Genomic DNA, 7,078 nt, shown 5'->3' with positions numbered 1-7,078 from the left:
TTTAATGTTTTAACTTTTAAGTGGAGTGTTGGTTGGAATATTAATATGCCTTTTACAAATGATCTCTTTTGGTGGAGAGAAATACTTTCTAGCTTTTTTTTTTTCTTAATTTCTCTTTTTTTTTTTTTTTTTTAAGTCTTTCTAAGAAAAATATGACCACTTCGAATCCATTTTAACTCTTTTTTATGAAAGATTCATGATGTAATTTCTGAGAACGTGCATTTTGGTTACAAAATTGATGGAATTTTAATTTACCTGAATGGTTCTTTTGACGGTTGATCATTCTTTGGCCTATTTGATCTTCATATCAGGAGGACTCACCTGTAATCAATGGACTCCACGTTTGGGACAAATCTTATAATAAACTCTTGAAAATTCAATTTGCATACGATTGCTTATATTATGAGAAGAGCCCATGGCCTAATGGATAAGGTGTCTGACTTCGCATCCTATTCACCTTGAGATTCATACCATCTTTGTGCATGAGATCGCCTCTGCGCATATGTAGTTGTGCATGTCGACCCCTTTGTGTATATGCTGGTTCAAAACCAGTGAGTGATACTTCTTTTTCCATCTGTTTGATCTTTATTTGTCTATGTTTTTTCTCGATTTCGATATTGACCTAATTTTAATGGGAAATTACGTCCAACCAGAAGAATTTTAGAAATTTTTAGCACCTGTCGTGTGGAAAATCGAGCTAGACATGATCACTGTGATGTAAATCCATCTTAAGATGAGTCATTGGAGGTAACCACCCTAAATTTTTCTACTTAACTAAAGTAGCTACTATACATTTAATCGTGAACATTTAATGCGTTACTACTTTATTGGGCCTTATCATATTTCATTATTTGCATGACTTGGAATATACAAATACAAAGAAAATAATCAGTGCAGATGGGTCCAAAAAGAAAAAATTATTGACCCGAAATTTTGAAATACGGCATTAAAACAACCTTATTTACCTTAATTGAGGTCGAAAATTTGTTTGGAAGGGTCGAAACAGTACAGTTAGGTCCAAAAAGGGATTCTCAAGATGAGAAGTCGCGCTTGAGAGCAAGGGATTTTTGCATCGGATGGTGACACTTGGTGCAATAGGGAGATTCTGCATGTTTAGGCTATTTAAGGTCGAGGCGTGGGTCGCATGCGGATTGTGAATGTTTGATTAATCCACCATACCTAAATGGTGTGAAAGTTATCTTATTTATAATCAAATAAATTACAAGGATATGGAAATAGTAATAAATGGAAAGATACCTATGATAATAAGGCAAATATTAGATATTTGCCTTATAATAAAATATCAAATATAATATATATGGTAAACTATAATTTATTACTAAATATCCTTAACACGGATTATGGGTCAGTTGCAAGTTCGATTGTGGGCTAACTGTGCCTGGTAAACCGGGCTGAGTTGTCGGTTGGGTTTCTGTGACTGCAGAAAATCGACTGATCCGTGGAAGGTAGATCGACTGAAGATTGGATCGAGTCACGGTTTTAGTTTGCGTGCTTGGCGAGGGTTGAAGAAGGTTATCGAGGGTTCTGAGCTAGAATGGATTGGGTCACAGTTTTGGTGTGTGGGCTGGGCACGGGTTGCAAGACTCTAGATTGGGCTGAGAGATTGGTCTGGATGGGTTACGGATCCAGGTCGACCCGAAGTCCACGAACATCGTCTTCTCTACCCGTTTCCTTTCTCTCTCTTTTGTAACGCCGTTTCGGTGTCCGTTTTCCCTTGGTTTCACGTCGTCTCTCCTCCCTCTTCCCTTTTCTTGTGTCAGTTTGAATCGTAGAGGCTTGAAATTCTCAAATCTGTGAAGGTTCGAAAGGCTTGAAATTCTTTCTTCCTCTCACGACGGTGTACGACATATATGGGATGCCGAAACTCATCCTTGATGTTTGTACAGACCTCCACGGTTCTTTTCGTGGCAAAACACGATGATTTTGACATCGATCTTTGTGGGGTTTGGCTTGGCTGGAGTTTCAGATCTCACCTCTATCTCTCTTGTGAGTATTTTCATATTCATCTCTTTCTACTTTTATTTTTTTTAGGTGAATGATGCCACTTATTGAGATGTGGGAGTGCTTGACACGATCATGACAAGCACTAAGGGAACTCAAGCCTCATTCACATTTTTCCTCTAATTTTGGGTTTTCTTTTAAACATAAGGTAAGGGTGGCCTTCACATGACATACTACAATAAAGTTGTTACTACATACATGACGTGATTAATGTGTACGCAAAATATTCATATAAAATATTTCATAAAAGGTGTCATGGGCTCCCACATTCCTAATAAAATATCTAAAACAATAATGCGAAAAATAAATCATGTAATGAAAAATAAAAACATTGACCTGAACTAACCTAAGGACTACTAAATAGACATAAATTATGTCTACCCTACCTCTAATTCCATGACTTTCTTCACGGCGTTGCCACCCGTACCTTGGTGCCTAACCTTTATCTGAAAAAATAAGAGTATTACGTGGTTTAAGTAGTTTAAGAAATACTTAGTAAGTGACTGCACATTTGGTGTCTAGAAATACAAACACATGTGACATGATAGGTTCTATTATTTAAAAAACAACATGACATTGTCTTAGGTAGCTTTCCAATTCTGGCAAGGTTGGATGTATAGTATTTTCCTACACACGATCGAACCACGAGCACAAGGACCCACCTAAGAGCTCATGTACTGTCTAGGCTTGTCTCAATGGACTAGCACTCGCTAATGTGCTTTTAGACACCATGGAGGGAAAGGGCCTGCGTAACATCATGACGAACATAATTGTCCTAAGTCGTAAAGTACACATTTGTACTAATCATAATAGAAAAGTATCATGATGCATATGACACACAAAAATTCATGAGGTTCCCATGCCTTAAAATAATGACATAAAATTATAATACAAGTCAAACCTCCATTTCATTTAACGTAATTATGCAGACATAATTCTTATCAAATCTCTCATATACACGTCATAACACATCATCGATTATCATCATAATAACATATTATTATAACATAGTATAGTCACACTATAGTCTAGCTTATAAACATGGCATAACACAACATTGGATAGCATAACAATCATAATTATGACATGCTCAAGGGTCACACGTATACGTTATAATACGCAATACAATTCATCCAACCAAGGAAATAATAGAGTCACTTGATAGGTTTAGCAAGGGTTGTTAGTTTATCTTTGGAGCTAGTCTAATTTGGTGGTGGCTTAAAGGGACATTTTGGGATTAATAAAACTTATAATATGTTGCATGAACACTTCTTTTGACCGGAGATGAAGCACGATGTTCACAAGTTTTGTAGTCAAGAATAATTGTTTAAGGATGATGCAAAGCATGTTGCTTGCTTATTCTTTAAGGAAGTAGTAAGATTACATGAAAACCCAAGAATAATTGTTAGAGATAGGGTAAGTCACTTTTGGAATGTATTGTAGGGTAAGTTGGGTACAAAGTTGTTGTTTTCAACTACATGTCATCCTCAGATTGATAGATTGATGGGGTATTATTTATAAGAATATTAAATCTTGAGACGAAAGTTTGTTGTTGGTAGAGTTTGCATATAATAAAGCAATTCACAGTACCACTCATTGTTCTCTTTTGAAGTTGTTTATGAATTTATTCCACTTATGCTTCTTGATTTTCTTCCTATTCCTTCTAATATTTTTTTGTGACTGAAGCAGCCACAAGTAAGGCAAATTTGATCAAAGTATTGCACAAAGAGGTGAAGGGTTGCTTTCGAAATTAACAAAGAATAGAAGAAAATTATTTTTCAACCCGGTGACGGGATTTGGATACATTTTCATAAATAGCGATTCTCATCTCAAAAAAAGACCAAGTTACATCAAAGGGGGATGCCTTATCAAGTCCTTAAAAGAATTAATAACAAGAATCTTTAGTATGTTCTATTTTCAATGTTAATGACTTGAGTCCTTTTAGTGTAGGTGATAATTTTCTTGATTCGAGGACGAATCCTTTTGAAGAGAGGGAAGATGAACACTGAACATTATATACTTTCAAATATATGTATATTCTGTGAATATTCAACATTATATGATAAGTGGAAATCACTACAAGGAGAGTAAGATTCGGATTACCTTGTTAATTGAATATCTCAAGGCAAGAACATTGCTTAAGATTCGAATCACTCCACAAGCAAGATCGATCATGTCTAGCTTGAATGATTCTTGTTGATCAAATATCTCAAACACTTGTTTGAGATTAGAATCACTTCACAAGCAAGATTGATCATGTCGAGCTTGAATGATTCTACATGCAACCTAAACTACATAGAATTGCAAAGGAACTTAGTCATTGGCTAAAGAAGAGCACAAATGCTTCTTTTACTATATTTTTCAAATCTACTTACAAATACAACATACATGACTTTATATAGCCTCAAAATGAAACTATTAAAGGCATTCCAAGAGTTGTAACATTCATACTTAATGGCCATAATTAATTATTTGTAATGGTAACTTAAATAAATAAAAAGTCTTAAAATACATTAATGAAATACAATAACTCTAAATTACTCTAAATGGTAATTCACCCAAAATTTATAATATATGTATTTAAAAATAAAGTGAATGAATGGTTTAAAAATAGTATAAAATATTGAGGTAGGAGAAATTTAAAATATATATATATAAACGAAATTAAAATTAGTAAAGTAATAAAAGATGAATCCAATTGGAGTCGAAAGTACACATGCCAATTCACCTAAGTCCAAGCTCAGACGACTGGACTCATGGGATTTTAGTTCTATCAACTCATGCATCAAGGGGAACTGGAATGTTATTGATTTTAGCATTAATCAATATATTTTAAAATTTTTTACCAATAAATCTATATAATAATTATAATAATATTTTGGGAATATATGTATTTAAATAAAATATAATTTTAGTAGTGACACAATATTCAAGGCCATAACCTTTATTTTAAAATATTTAACCATCTTTTATCATTATTTTCTTAATTTTTTTTTTCATTTTAAAAGTGAACCTGATTCTAAATAAGGATGGGTCAAACTTTAAACTTTATCTAAAAGGAACTAATAAAATAAAAAATCAGTTACAAAAGCTAACAGTGGAGTAGGGAGAAAATTAAGAAAGTTTAGGTGACAGTCCCACCATGTTATAGAAGATATGTTGTAATAACCAAAATTTACCAACACTTTTAACTAATTGTGTTTAAATATAACTACGTACCACTCATTTTGGCTATATTCATGTATATATAAGAGATAGAATCCAATTATGTTTGTAAAAAAGGGTGAGCGATCTTCGAGAAGAAAATGAAGTCTCTAAGCATATTTAGTTTAATCGTGTTGGTTGCCTTGGCATCGAACAATATGATGAAGTTTTGTATTGCAGAATCTAAGTTACAATTACCATTCTCCTGATGGAAAGTGACTATTTTAAATGGGATGACTGCTTCAATTCTAATTGTTCATTGCAAGTCAGCAAATGACGATCTGTGCGAGCACTGAAGTTTTAAAGAAATTTTGTTGACTTCTACGTTGTTTTGGTGCCATTTTAGCAGCAAATATGGACAAGTTAATGAAGATGTTTTTTTTGCCAGTAAAAGGGAATTGGTTTAATGATCAATGTGATGATAATAATTGCACTTGGGCAGGTGGAGAGGAAGGTATTTACTTGTATTTTGGAGTTAATGATCAATGTGATGATAATAATTGGACTTGCAGTTAATGTATCATTGTAAATGATGCAGTTTGACTTTCTTTCAATTTCAATAAATAATTTTATGAATATAAAACTGCTCATTATCTTTTTTGAGGTTTGATTTTCAAAATTTTAAAACTTAAATTATATTTTCAAACTAATTAGTTCGTATAGGATATATAATTTATATATAAAGGATATATGAAGTAGGAAGTTCGATTTAGGAACTTTTAGTGATTGAATAAGGAAGAGAAGACTACTTTAGGTTTGTGTTGTAAGAGAAAAGTTCCCAAATTTTCAAACTCTAGCTTATTTGACAATGTTTACAATGCAAGTTTCCAAATTCTCAAACTCTAACTTGGCCACAAATCAAATACAGTAATTCGTTCGTAAATCCATATGATTTACTAGTGCATTCAATTTACATTGAGTTAGGGTGAAATTTTTAACCGGTTTCATGTCATGAGTTTGACTCCAAAAATCTACTAGAATTGGGTTAGGTAGCCCAAAGAGAAGAAGTATTACTAATTTCTTGATTTTGCATCGTCAAATGTGTTATACCATAAAATTTATCATATCTTTAGTACATCATCAGAACACGTGTTATAACATTTACGTATCATCTCATAGTCACGTTGTAGCACACACATATCATGGACTTATCATCTTGTAAACATATAATAGTCAGTCATATTGTTTCATAAACATAATCTAGTCATATTATTTCACAAACATATCGTGGTCATCTCATTTCATAAATGTATCATAGTCGTATCATTTCATAAAAATATTCTTGTCATATTATTTCATAAACATATCATAGTCATCTCGTTTTGTACTCATATCTTGGTGTAATAGCCCAAAAATAAATAAAGTAAATAAACAAATAAAAATTATTATTAGCTTTAAAAAAAATAAATAATAAATTAATAAAATAAAATAAAAAAAAAACAATTCTTCCCCACTTCTCTATGGCCATCCATTTCCCCCACCTCACCATTCCTGCCCATGAAACAAAAAATGTCAGGTGTGAGGATACAGAAATGTCTATCAGTATTTTAAACCAAAAAAAAATGTCAGGGGAGGAAACAGAAATAGGATTTACAACGGCAGATCTACGTTGGAAACAAATTTATTTAGGTTAGATCTACTTAGAAACCGATTTAGTCTAAGTTAGATCTACCTTGCAAAAAGATTTCTTTTATATGTCCGACCTTGTTATAAAAAATCAATTTAGATCTTTTTCCCCCTCATTTAGATTTTTTTTTTCTTCCTATACAATTATTTAAATTTGTTTGTTCTTGAATTCAAATCACTCCAAATCAATAAGATTTTAGTTAAGAGTTAGTAAATCACAATCTAA

The sequence above is a fragment of the Cucurbita maxima genome, unplaced genomic scaffold (assembly GCF_002738345.1).
Source record: "Cucurbita maxima cultivar Rimu unplaced genomic scaffold, Cmax_1.0 Cma_Scf00112, whole genome shotgun sequence".
In the NCBI taxonomy this organism is placed as follows: domain Eukaryota; kingdom Viridiplantae; phylum Streptophyta; class Magnoliopsida; order Cucurbitales; family Cucurbitaceae; genus Cucurbita; species Cucurbita maxima.
Note: the sequence above shows the minus strand (reverse complement) of the source record.